Below are 14,872 nucleotides of genomic sequence, written 5' to 3'. Positions count from 1 at the left end.
TGGCCTATGGTCCCTTTTTGTAGTTTTTGAGTGGTGCAACCACTCCTACAACCAGCAATGTCCGTGTACCTGCAGGGGCACTGGAAGGTATTTATACCAGGGGGAGCTGAAGGGTGGGAGGGATATCGCGGCCGAGCGCAGCGAGGCCGCACGAAAAACTTCGGGTCTTATTCGGGTATAATTGGCCTAATAATGACTTATTTAGGACCTAGTTAACCGAGTTAATCATAATAACAGTATGTGACTCTTATTGTGTTGTTGTTTGGGTTAGATTTATTTAAACCTGGTGCAGGTGAAAGTAAAACTACAATAGGTTTTTGCTGTCTCGTCATGTTGTGTCTATCTGTCAACTCACTCGCTGTGCATTCTGCATTCAGCACGCTCTGATAGACATGTCAAACAATTCTCCTCTCCACCAGCACCCCCCTTCCAGCGCTGATGTGTACCTGTGTACCTGTATCATGTATCAGTGGTCATGAGCACGAGTATGTGACTTATTAATACCAATAGGGGGCGCCAGAAACAGAGAGAGGGGTATTGCTGTGCCTGCTGCCTTCTAATGAGAGAGAGAGAGAGAGAGAGAGAGAGAGAGAGAGAGAGAGAGAGAGAGAGAGAGAGAGAGAGAGAGAGAGAGAGAGAGAGAGAGAGAGAGAGAGAGAGAGAGAGAGAGAGAGAGAGAGAGAGAGAGAGAGAGAGAGAGAGAGAGAGAGAGAGTGTGTGTGTGGGGGGGGGGGGGGGGGATTTGCACCACTCAGGCCACACGGGTGTGATTTTAAGAAATGCAAATCTGGCTTAACTGTGCAGTCGGTTTTCGTGAAACTTGGCAATGGTAGACAGGTATGTGAAACGGTGAGAACGCAAAGCCCATGGCCATTGGCCAAAGGGTGGCGCTATAGCACTCAATCGAAAATGCAAACTTTGAACAGGTATAGCTCCGTTTGACCGTCAACAATAAAACTTGGATAGACATATGCGTCTCCTCATGTCGAACAAACTTTCGTGTTCTGCCTTTTGACCTCTGACCCTGGCTAGCAGTAGATGGCAAACCGGAAGTCATTTTAGTGGACGGGAGCAGGACGGTAAACGGAACAGGACGGATGTTAAAATATTAAATCTTTGTACCGTGCCGTCCAGCAGGTTTTGCTGTTTGCCATCTACCGCTTGCCTGATTCCATGTGAATGGTGAATGCATTAGATCAGTGAAGATCACCCATTATTTTGAATTATACATACACAGCGCTCCAGGTCAAACCATGCAGTTGTTTTTCACGAAATGTGGCAATATGGCTATGTCACCCTGCTTAGAGACAAAGACCACAACCATTGGCCAAAGGGTGGCGCTATAGCACTCAATTGAAAAAACAGGCATAGATCATGAACTGCCAGCTCATGAACCGCCAGTAATAATTACTAGGTAATTACTGTCTATTACATAGGTACTAATTCAGACTCCCTGAGTCCCTGATGTTGGAATCCAGTCATCATTGGTGGAAAAAGTAGCCTACGCATACTCAAGTATTCAAAATGAAAAATTGCAAAGTACTTTTTCCTAATAATATCAATTAATCATGGATTTAAATTGTCAAATGGGCAAAAAGCTGATCTACAAGCTCAAAGCGTGTCACACCGCAACACGAGGTTGTAGATATTTTAAGATTCGAAGGCAGTTTCAAAAAGTATCTATCTATCTATCTATCTATCTATCTATCTATCTATCTATCTATCTATCTATCTATCTATCTATCTATCTATCTATCTATCTATCTATCTGTGACAGTTACACATAGGGTGGCCAGACGTCCGGTTTCACGCCGGACAGTCCGGTTTTAGACCCACCTGTCCTCCTCCCACCTCAACCTCTGGCCGGACACATAATTGTCCGGTTTTTTGTGATATACAGTGCTTGTGTCATTTACTGTCATTTACGTCGTCTGCCTGGGTATTAAAATCTCCGCAGCGCTGCTCAGCTCCGCCTCCGCAGCGAGCCGGCCCGGCCACACTGTCTTAAAAAGAGAGGCTAGTGGAGACGTTCAGAGTGTTGCCATGCCATGCTTAATTATAAGCGACTTTAGGCTTGTTTTATATAATAGGCTATAAGCCTAGTCAGGCTTCTTTTGGGCTTGTTTTCATAGACATGGTTGCTTGGTTCTCTTCCAAAACTGGGCAACACTGCCAGTGGGATGGTCGGTTTGTTTGTTGTGCTTTCACAATCACTTTAGTATAGTTAATGCAGAGATAAACAAACCAAATATGCCAAAATGAAAAACTACATTTAATGAGCAATGGAGCAAGGAACTCGACATCATAAAGAAAGGGAGGCTGTGTGAACATATAGGCTACTGGCATCATTCTATGTCCCACACCGATGACCATAAAACTGTATAAAAAAACCCACAAAGAGATTAAACATAAAACATATCTAAACATGAAATAAAATAAATTGATTCTAAAATGAATGGCCTTTGTGGTACCCTATAATTTAAAAAGGTTAATTTAATTAGCAAATATATGTTCTCTGTGGACATAATGCTGGAGATGATGGTGGTGAAAATCAGGTGCAATAGTAGTAGTAACTAGAAACAAAATTTCAAGAAATTTTACTGGGTGCCTGAAGCTCGCGAAGTCTGTGCAGCATTTGAGCCACGGACCACCATTTGATGACATTTAGCCTCTCAGAAGGGTCCATTTGGTTACATGTGAGCCAGGTCTCCCCATTGACTTTCAGGGTCCATTTGGTTACATGTGAGCCAGGTCTCCCCATTGACTTTCAATGAGGTATTTTGTCTTAGTTCATTTCGCATTACTTTGCCACCAACATTCTAATGCTAACATGCTAATGCTATCATGCTAATGCTATCATGTTAACATTATAATGCTAACATGCTAACATGCTAATGCTATCATGCTAACATTATAATGCTAACATGCTAACATGCTAATGCTATCATGCTAATGCTAACATGCTAACATGCTAATGCTAACATGCTAACATGCTAATGCTAACATGCTAATGCTATCATGCTAACATGCTAATGCTGAAGCACTGAGGAAACTGTTGCGTCTTTCTTCGTCCTTTTTTTCTCTCTTCAAACTTAACTACGGTAGCGGTGGTCTCAAAAATATAAGGAAAACTTTGACTGGAAAAGACTCGCTCACCGTATAGAAAAAGAAGTAAAACTCCTTAGACTGAGACTTAGAAAAATATATTTTCTTTTATTTTATCATGCTGTGCTCATGGTGCTCTGTGCTCATGGTGCAATTAAAAAGCAAACGTTTCGGTCCTCAGACCTTCGTCAGTGCTATGGTTTTTCACAGACAAAGAACATACTTTTAAACAACTCAAACAATACAGCTCAGGTGCTGAGAATTACTAATTGACATCACCTGATTGTGGGCGTGGACATTACAAAAAGGATATACAAAATCACAGTTATATAGGAAACAAGAATATTACATACATCACATGTTGACAGACTTATATAATCACTTTTTGAATATAACTTTTTACTTTATAGGTAGCACTGGAGGGAGAGATCTTCATTTAAGCCACCTGGATTGACAGACTTTAAATAAAAAATCCATCTAGATTCAGTTTGGAGGAGTTTAGTGTCTAAATCACCCCCTCTTCTAGATTTCTTAATTTGATCAATGACTGTGTAAGACAGATCTGCTGTGGAGTGACCGGCTTCCATGAAGTGTCTGGCGACAGGAGATTTGATGTCCTTGCGTCTGATGGCACTCATGTGTTCTATGATGCGTGTGCGGACTGCCCTAGATGTTTTGCCTACGTACTGTAGATTACATTTACATGTGATCATGTAGACTACATTAAAGGAACTACAATTCACAAATTGTCTGATAGTGTATTGTTTGTTAGTAACTGCACTAGTAAATGTGTTCGTTTTCTTGGAGTTTTTACAGGCCACGCAATGTAGACAAGGGTAGAAGCCGGTGACTCCATCCAACCGCCCCGTGTGTTGCTGGGGGGGTATGTAGCAGTCTGCTTTCACCATATAGTCTCGGATGCTTTGAGATCTATAATGAGAGAAAAGAGGAGGGTCAGTAAATACTTTAGCACCTTCAGGGTCAGCTGACAAAACATGCCAGTGTTTCTCTATGATGCTACGTATATCGTTGCTCAAAGGATTATAAGTGGTGATGCAGGCACATGAATGTTTCTTTTTGGTCTTTGCAACCTGGTTAGGATTATTCAATTTAGTTAAAGCAGAGTCGAGCCATTTTTTGGGGTACCCTCTATCAACAAAGTTTCTGTACATGATGTCTCTCTCTTTTTGAAAATCTGACTGACTTTTACAGATTCGTTTCAGTCTAAGGAATTGAGAATATGGTAAACCTTTCTTTAAAGCAGGGGGGTGTGCACTGGTGGCATGTAAAAGACTATTCTTGTCTGTGGGTTTGGTGTACAGAGTGGTGGACAATTTACCATCCTGAAAAAGTACACGGGTGTCTAGAAATGGAATTTCATGTTTGCTGAATTCCATGTTGAATTTGATGGTAGGTGCCAGATTGTTCAGATAAGACACAAAATCATGAAGCTTCTTTGCTGGAGGGTTGTATAACTCCGGCAGAGTGCAAATTTCTAACCAAAGACAAACCCTCTGTCCCTCTATTTTACTGTGTTCCAAAAATTCACAAATCTCTTTCTCACCCTCCAGGCAGACCCATAGTGGCTTCTAATGACAGCCTTACAGAGCCCCTCTCTCAGTTTGTTGATCGCCACATGAGACCCATTGTAACCAAATTGCCCTCTTATTTAAGAGACACAGGAGACTTCATACAACAACTTTCAGAGGTAAATATTCTCAATTCCACTGCCAATATTATTTTGGCTACCCTTGATGTGGTCTCCCTATACACTAATACCCCCCATGATCTAGGCACAGAGTCATTAAGATTCTATTTAGACTTAAGGGATGAATTGACACCTCCAACCAACTTTCTGGTAGAAATGACATCCATGATTTTACACAAAAACTATTTTCTATTTGAGAACTCCTATCATCTCCAACTGCAGGGGGCACCTATGGGCTCAGTATTCAGTCCAGATTATGCAGGCATTGCCTTGGGCTTCCTTGAACACAATTCAGTGTGGCACAACAATCCTTTTGCCCACAATATGTTGTTATTTAAGAGATACATTGATGACATTATCCTTATCTGGCAAGGTACTGAGGAAGAGCTTCATGATTTTGTGTCTTATCTGAACAATCTGGCACCTACCATCAAATTCAACATGGAATTCAGCAAACATGAAATTCCATTTCTAGACACCCGTGTACTTTTTCAGGATGGTAAATTGTCCACCACTCTGTACACCAAACCCACAGACAAGAATAGTCTTTTACATGCCACCAGTGCACACCCCCCTGCTTTAAAGAAAGGTTTACCATATTCTCAATTCCTTAGACTGAAACGAATCTGTAAAAGTCAGTCAGATTTTCAAAAAGAGAGAGACATCATGTACAGAAACTTTGTTGATAGAGGGTACCCCAAAAAATGGCTCGACTCTGCTTTAACTAAATTGAATAATCCTAACCAGGTTGCAAAGACCAAAAAGAAACATTCATGTGCCTGCATCACCACTTATAATCCTTTGAGCAACGATATACGTAGCATCATAGAGAAACACTGGCATGTTTTGTCAGCTGACCCTGAAGGTGCTAAAGTATTTACTGACCCTCCTCTTTTCTCTCATTATAGATCTCAAAGCATCCGAGACTATATGGTGAAAGCAGACTGCTACATACCCCCCCAGCAACACACGGGGCGGTTGGATGGAGTCACCGGCTTCTACCCTTGTCTACATTGCGTGGCCTGTAAAAACTCCAAGAAAACGAACACATTTACTAGTGCAGTTACTAACAAACAATACACTATCAGACAATTTGTGAATTGTAGTTCCTTTAATGTAGTCTACATGATCACATGTAAATGTAATCTACAGTACGTAGGCAAAACATCTAGGGCAGTCCGCACACGCATCATAGAACACATGAGTGCCATCAGACGCAAGGACATCAAATCTCCTGTCGCCAGACACTTCATGGAAGCCGGTCACTCCACAGCAGATCTGTCTTACACAGTCATTGATCAAATTAAGAAATCTAGAAGAGGGGGTGATTTAGACACTAAACTCCTCCAAACTGAATCTAGATGGATTTTTTATTTAAAGTCTGTCAATCCAGGTGGCTTAAATGAAGATCTCTCCCTCCAGTGCTACCTATAAAGTAAAAAGTTATATTCAAAAAGTGATTATATAAGTCTGTCAACATGTGATGTATGTAATATTCTTGTTTCCTATATAACTGTGATTTTGTATATCCTTTTTGTAATGTCCACGCCCACAATCAGGTGATGTCAATTAGTAATTCTCAGCACCTGAGCTGTATTGTTTGAGTTGTTTAAAAGTATGTTCTTTGTCTGTGAAAAACCATAGCACTGACGAAGGTCTGAGGACCGAAACGTTTGCTTTTTAATTGCACCATGAGCACAGAGCACCATGAGCACAGCATGATAAAATAAAAGAAAATATATTTTTCTAAGTCTCAGTCTAAGGAGTTTTACTTCTTTTTCTATACGGTGAGCGAGTCTTTTCCAGTCAAAGTTTTCCTTTAATATTGGAAGTAAACTATTATCCTCGCTTTTAATACCAAAAACCACAGGATATCTAACACGCTCACATTCCATTTACAATTCCACGAATGAACAGTGAACACGGAGAGACTGCTTTCATCGTTTACGCTCCAGACAAATAGAAGGAAATCCAGGGCTCTCTTGAACTGGTCAATCTACCCGTATAGTCTCTATAGTTATTTTAAGGCATTACTCAAGGATGCAACAGCCCCAATGGATTAGCATTATGATGCTCAACTATATTTTACCTTATGTAAAATCGTGTTATTTGTTGTCCTTTCTTTTTCATATATGTGATTGTACTGTGAGGGCGTGCTCGCAAAAGAGAGCATGCTCTCAATGGTTTCCCTGATAAAACAAAGGTCAATAAATAAATACAAATTAAAAACACAAAATAAACCATAATTAAGCAGGCTGCAGGTCCCCAGCTAGCTGCGTCTGAGAGGCTAAATGGCTAAATGGTGGCCTGTGGCTCAATGCCGTGTTCAATCAATGAATTTGAGGAGCTGTGTGTCTAGCATTGTTCTAAGACAATAGCCACTTTCTGTCAGCTCTTTATCTGACCCAATCAATCATCATACTGTCATTTGACTGTCATGTGACATGCAATCAGTTGTGATTGCATGTCATAGTACAGTACAGTACTTGAGTATATGCACTTAGCTACTTTACACCCCCCAACCCACCCCCCTTTCCCCTCACTGTATGTTTCTTTTCCCTTTTTACATCCTGTATGATTAAGTCCTTTTAGAAGTGTACATTTGTACAGTACATCTCTAAATGTTTTAGTGAATTGAACAAGGTGGACCCTCTTGTAAAAAAGTGTAATGCTTTATTGGGTCGTCCACTCACAGTTAACAGTCTTTGTATTGAGTTGTGCTTGAAATGTACTGTAATTCTGCAAACTGTTAATTATTTCAATCAATCAATCAATCAAACAATCCATTGGTTATTTTGATAAAAAAGGGGGCTATAGATTACTTTCTACTTTCGTACTTAAAGTGCATTTTAATACCACTACTTTTGTACTTTAACTGAAATAAATGTACAATTCTAGACTTGAACTTGTCACAGAGTATGTCTACATTGCAGTATTGAAACTTTTACAACAGGCCTTCTGCAGACTTCACGGCACATTCATATGTTGATCCTCCCCATCCACCTCTTCGATGTCTCCCTTTTGACCCATTCAAACTCTAGACATGTTGTGAGCCTGTAGATCGACTATTTTCAATTTGACAGTTTGTCAAGTATAGGCATGGGCGGAGCTTGAGGGGGTTCAGGGGGTGCACTGCACCCCCTGGCAAAAAACTTTTTAAACTTAACTTCTGACTGTAGTTTGTAATCATCTCTCTTATCATGATATGATGACTCGCTGTATGGCTGTAGTGCATGTGTGTATGTGTGTGAGCTGCTGTACTACCTAAATAACTCATTTTTAGGGGTTAGGGCATTGTAAAAACGCTAAAATAATAAAATAAAGGTCAAAAAAATCGTGCGCCGCGCAGGTGTCATTGGCCAAGCAGTCGCACCCCCAGGCGTCAAGTTCAAGCTCCGCCTATGGGTGGGGTACCTATCTTAAAACTAGGATGGGAAACTACCGCTCAAAGCTTAGAAGAAGTAACATGTCGGATGAAGTACTAGCAAATGGGGGTAAAAGAAGCCGATCCAATCCAGCGTTGCCGCCATCAAGCGGCCAAAAAGGGGTGAAGCTAATTATCTCCCTTCTTTACCTGACAAAGACGATCCAAACAGCCTGGAAATTGCCCGAAAGAGTATCGCAGAAGAAACTAGACAAAGTGCCAATCGGCACAGGTCTCCACCAGGGCAGGTCAGGTTGTGGCCTCATGGTGGCGCTATAACAGGCTGTTGAGGAAGATTTGGGCCGGAGGTTCGTGTTGGAGGGATGCAGGTACAATGTTTTTCCATGTGTGCATACATAAGTTGTATACAGATCGATGCAGTTATAGCTAAAAACAGGAATTGGCCTGTTATAGCGCCACCGTGAGGCTGATTTTGAGGAAAAAATTGTGGCATGTCGTCCTCGGCCTAGTGAAAATGTGCGTGTATAATTTAACGGAAATTGCACACTGTGTTTGTGATTTGTGGCCTTTTTTCGAAATGGACGAATCGTGTGAGCTTTGGAAGCCAATCTTAGCCAATCAGGATGGAAGATGGGAAATGGTGCCGCTCCCTGTTGATCACATGACTATGGAGATCATGTGTACCGATTTGCGTGAAATTTGGATAAAATCTGAAGGAGTAATAATAGAAAATGTGTTTTACATATGTGGGCCTCCTGGTGGCGCTATAAAGAGCAGATGTGAAAAATTCCAGACAAAGGTTTTTCCTTGGCCTCTAGGGAGTTGGCATACAAAGTTATCCACAGATCCGTGCAGTTAGAGGTAAAAACACTTTTCGTCCAGTTATAGCGCCACCTAGAGGCTGAGTTGAAATTGTTCATGTGGCATTTCGTCCTCGGCCTAGTGGGAATGTGGGTGCACAATTTCAGGGAAATCACGCGATGTGTTCATGATTTGCAGCATTTTGTTTGAAACTGAGCACTCCTGTGAACTTTGGAAGCCAATCTTAACCAATCAGGATGGAGTCTGATAAATCTGAAAGACCCGTTTCGTTGAATGGCTCTAGAGAGACTGTGTACCAATTTGCGTGATGTTTGGACAAAATCTGTAGGTGTACTGTGCAAAACCTTGTTTTGCACAAAGCGGCCTCCTGGTGGCGCTATAACAGGCCGTTCTGGAAAGTTTGGGGCAGAGGTTCATCGTTGGCATCCAGGGAGTGTGTGGAAAAATTTGGCATCGACCGGGTTAACGGTGGCCGAGATTAGCTGCTCACGGACACACGGACGGACGGACGGACGGACGGACGGACACACGGACGGACACACACACGGACGGAGTGCAAAACATACTCTCCCCACATGCCTTCGGCCTGGTTGAGACAATGAAGAAGAACCGTCCTTCTGCCACGATCATCTCCAAACTAATGCACAAAACATTCCCACTACGCAGACGAGAGATAGTACATCAGAAGCCTGCTGTAGCGATAGTGGTAGAACGATGGCCAGCAGTTTTCACAGAGAGTCAGGTAAGCTACTGTTTTACTTAGAAAAGTGTCACGAAGCTCCGTGTTGTGAGCTTGTAGATCTGCTGTTTTCACTAGTTTTGTCTCGAGCTAAAATGTTTGAGAACCACTGGTCTAGTCTACACTTAATGTGCTTATTTGCCTTCTCCCCCTTGCCCCCATCTATTTGTTCAGGTATTTGCTGAGTTCACCAGAATCGCCAGTAAGAGTCTTGAGGGAGGCTTCTTTGACGCTCTGGACCGGCACACCCCACGTTTCATTGAACTGTTCAAATCCAAAAAAGGAGCTGTTGGACAGAAACTGACTGAAGCAATGCAGGACATCAACGCTGTGGTAAGTGGTTTCATTTAGCAACTTTAGAGCTCCAGACTTCCCTCTCCAGAGCAACATTAGTGACTTCCTCCTGGGGGATCCCTAGAGCTCCAGACTTCCCTCTCCAGAGCAACATTAGTGACTTCCTCCTGGGGGATCCCGAGACCTTCCAAGGCCAGTGAGTCGATGTGTTTCCTCCTGTGCCTTGGTCTGCCCCGGGGTCTCCTCCCAGTGGGACGTACCTCGAGGACCTCCCTAGGGAGACGCCTGAGAGGCATCCTAACTAGATGCCCGAACCACCTAAGCTGGCTCCTTTCCAGGCGAAGGAGCAGCGGTTCTACTCTGAGTCTCTTCCGCGTGACTGAACTTCTCACCCTGTCTCTAAGGGAGACGCCAGCCACCCGTCGGAGAAAACTCATTTTGGCCGCTTGTATTTGTGAGACTAATCCTTCAGCTCAATGTTTAATATTGATTGTTTTGTAAATCTGGTAGCATCACACTACAGGTACTGTACATGATAATCTTTTAAGATTCTCTGAAAGGACAACTCCAGACAAAATAACATATAGCCTCATTTTCCTACTTGTATTGATCCCAAATGACTAGGCAGAAATGCCCCTGTTGTCCAGTTTCCCAAGCAGAACCCAGCGGCCCGTCATAGCATATAGTGGAGCCCATAAGCCTATTGCATTTATGCCATTTTTAGCGATGAAAAGTTAAAATTTTAATTGTTTAATTTTGTTGTCATTACACACACATCCTTATCCATCCTATGCTAACCAGAAGTTATGCTGTTATGTGTTTTCCCAAGTCCCGGAAAAGACCTGCTGTGATTGGCCAGTACAGTCACTTTGATTGGCAGTTATGCTGAACGCTCACCACAAAACATGATTCATGATACTGGCTTATGGGCTCCACTCTATGCTGTGAGGGCTGCTAGGTTCTGCTTGGGAAACTGGACAATCTGCAGCATACAATGTCAAGATACTCAGGGTGTCTGATCCAAAATTACCCCGATTATGTTGTAATCTTTTAACTGATCTTTTCTGTCTCTATCTTTAGGCACCAGATGTGACTGTACTGCTTGCTGTAGTCCTCAAGGGCATGTCAATTTGGCTGGGCGACAACTGCAGTGGATTTATAAGACCTGCTTTGCAGTAAGTAATTGGCAGATTTGGCACATAAATGTTTTCATGAGAAGAGCAAAAAAAAAAGCTGTGACCACATTGATATCAACATTGTTTGTTTAAAATATCAAACAATTGAATGCTTGTCAGACCAGGTGATCCACTGTTATATATAAACAGGACTTGGAAAAGGAGTCTTCAGGCTAAATCTGTCGAGGGTGAAGGCGGGCACCACGTACATGATCCGGAATTACCGGGTCACCGTGCATGGTGCTCTGCAGTGCTGGGCAGAAACGGGCTTCTATGGGACATCGCCTCTGGACATAGATGAGGGCATAGAGGCCTGCTCGTCACCGTGCGAGGCTACATCACTGATGTAAGTCAACCTTTATTATATTATTATAACATTCGGAATGTTGGATGGTGTACCTAAAAGAGTAACTAATACGTTAACATGTACTCCAATATAGGCATACACCGTACAAATATGCAGTATAAATATTATAATCATGTGAAATAAATATATGAATGGGGATATAATTTCTTCTCACGTCTATCACAGATGGAGCCGGTGCGCAAACACCATTCCGAGATGGCAGAACATCAACATACATGAGGTACGTTTTATAATTTAGTATAGCCTGTTTGTCTTTCAATGTTCACTTCCAACTCTGTGAAATAGTTAATATCCTTAAGATCTGTTTAATGCACATGCTTTTAGTTCATTCATACTGTTAACGCCATGTGATTCCGTCATTGCAGAAAGCACATGAGGCCACGGTCCAGCTGTGGCGAGAGGCCGTCCTTTCCCTGCACAATACTTATTGTATTCCATCCAAGACTCACACATTGTTTCAGGAAAGAAATGAGCAACTACAATGGTTAGCTTTCACTGTTTTTATAGCATAATACAGACTTGCTTGATTCATTGAATACTTTATTAACTTTATTTAACAGAAAAAAGCACAAGAAAGTACAGTTTAATACATGTTCTGCTAAGAGGATTTTAAGCCCAACAAAGCTATGACTTAATTGTTTATAATTATAATTTGGAGTCATTCATATTGAATGCATTGGGAACGATGACATACAAAATTACAGTATATGCAAAATAAAATAAAAACATCATATAAATGGTTAGAAACGCTATATTTAATGCTCAATGTTTAACTTGTATTATTTAAACATTTCTGCTATTCTGTATTTCATTATGGTTAAAATAAAATAGATAGGATGCTATAGGCTGCTATATATTAAAATATATAATGTATTTTCAAGCCAATCCCTCGTTAATCCTTGATTTGTGTTGATAATGTTAAGGGTTTAAATATTATCAATGAAATGCATCATATGCATATCACCCAATAAAAAAAATATATATATATATATATCAGTATAATAGGCCTATATAAATTTGTGTTAAGACAAATTTGTTGAAAAAAAGAAAATCCATATTTTATTTAACGTCCCTGGCAATCAGTGCATAATAGAGCACCGAAGTCCTGACGTAACTCGCTCATCCCAACGATTCCCCTGGTTCGCGGAAGTAATGTCTCTATGGAGAATAACATGGGGTGATCTTAATATCGTATACTATAAGCGTTGTGGTCCAAAAATAAACAAGCTGTCTCGGCGTTATTGTCGGGAAGGTGTCTCTGTATGGTTTGCAACAGTCAGTCACTCATATATGATACAGTTGACGGGGTGACATGTTTATTTTTCAAACACAGTTGTTATATGAGGCGATCTCAAATCGCCTCAATGGGGATTTCAATGCAACTAAACAAATACATGAACCTGGGGACTGACGCCCTCTACTGAAAGTGACGTCAGACTTCGGTGCTCTATAGACGGCTTCCCCCCCCCTCCCCCTCTGGTGCCGGTGTTCTAGTTTGTCATCAGACCATGTCAACTTCAGTCCCTTGTTGTCCGCGTCAACCGTCGCCGTAGAGACGGATCCACAACGACAGATGTTTTTCACAGTGAAATAATGCGTAGCTGTCCGCGTCAATGCCTGTGTTTCCCCTTTATTTTAATCACAATTCCAAACAACATAGCCTATAGCCTACCGATGTGATTCTTGTCTTAAGCGTCGGGCAGGCGTTGTGTGGAGTCTGTGGACCTTCGCCAGGTTTTGTTGTTGTTGACAGTCACGGGAAGAAGGGGTTGTCTGACTCTTCCTGTTTCTTAAATTATCCATTAGCTTTTATACATTCTATTCTATTCGCCATTGAAGTATGAATACGTGTCACGTACATTAACCATGTAGCCCAGCATGTAGTGCGTGAAAATAAACGCATTGATGAATGAAGGAATAAAAATAATAAAAATTCGAACTTGTCTTGTTCTCAGCATAAGTTCACCTGTCTGGAGCATAGTCCAGTGTGCCATTATATCCATGACGTTAAGCAACCACAATCACATGTGTTAGGATCTGTCTCTCCACATACCTTGCCAGACCTGGCAACCTCTCCACAGACCTTGTCAGATCTGGCAACTCCCTTTTTTCCCTTCCACTCACTCAGTCCCTGCACTCACCTGTCTCCAAATCCCTCGTCAGCCCACCTGTGAACACTTTGTCAATTTACCTGCTCACTATAAGACTGGACTCTTTACAAACACTCACTGTCAGTACATTTGTCATTGTCCCTGAGCGGTACCCCGAAGTTCCTGGTTCTCGGTTTTGTTTCGACTTAAGGTTTGCTTTTTGGACTCTTTAAACTACTGCCTTGTACTCTATAGTGTTTTGCCTTTTGGACTTAGTAGTTATTTTTGTATTCTTGAAATGTTTAGGCTCTCCTGAGTTTCCTGAGATTTACAGCTACTACTCATTTTCTCTGTTTACCATTTTTGTTCTGCCCTGGACTTTAATAAATACTTTGATTTTGAACTTTCCTGTTTGTGGCTTGCATTTTGGGTTCGGTCATCCGCTTATCATAACAGAATGTACTGACCATAAATATGAACCCAGCACAGCTACAAACTCTTAAGAGGAAGGTTACTTTGTTTGAGAATGTGGTGGCTCGGCTCATGGCCTCTCCACCCAACCAGCGTTTTTCTCTCCAAGAGGAGATTGTGACCCACCAGCAGTGGTTTAAAGAGAGGCCATGGACAAGCCATTTTGTCCCCCATTTTGATGTGGTTTGTGGGAGGCTGAAGAACTTTGAGACCAGCTCACTACCACAGGCTTCCCAGCCAGCTCCTCACTCTATTAGGGTTGGAGTGATGAGCCTTAGGCCTTATTCTGTCCGGCAGGAGACCCAGTGTATGGAATATTTTCCCAGCGAGCAGAAGAACCACTATATGGATTATTTTTCCCATTTTCGAGGCAGTGAAGAAGTTCATTCAGAACAACTTCATGCAACAAATCCGTATTATGGCACCCGCCTGGCTCGGGGAGGTCCCCGTTGTGTCGACAGGCGGGGGGGTGTGTCCCGGGGTCTCCCAGCCACCAAGCCCACCCGGGCAGCCCCTTCACGTCCTGCTGCAGTCCCGCCTGCAGCCCCTTCACGTCCTGCTGCAGTCCCGCCTGCAGCCCCTTCATGTCCTGCTGCAGTCCCGCCTGCAGCCCCTTCACGTCCTGCTGCAGTCCCGCCTGCAGCCCCTTCACGTCCTGCTGCAGTCCCGCTTGCAGCCCCTTCACGTCCTGCCGCACTCCCACCTGCAGCGGTGCA

Source organism: Protomyctophum parallelum (assembly GCF_964188405.1).
Source record: "Protomyctophum parallelum genome assembly, chromosome: 12".
NCBI classification, from domain to species: domain Eukaryota; kingdom Metazoa; phylum Chordata; class Actinopteri; order Myctophiformes; family Myctophidae; genus Protomyctophum; species Protomyctophum parallelum.
This window is presented reverse-complemented; position numbering follows the sequence as displayed.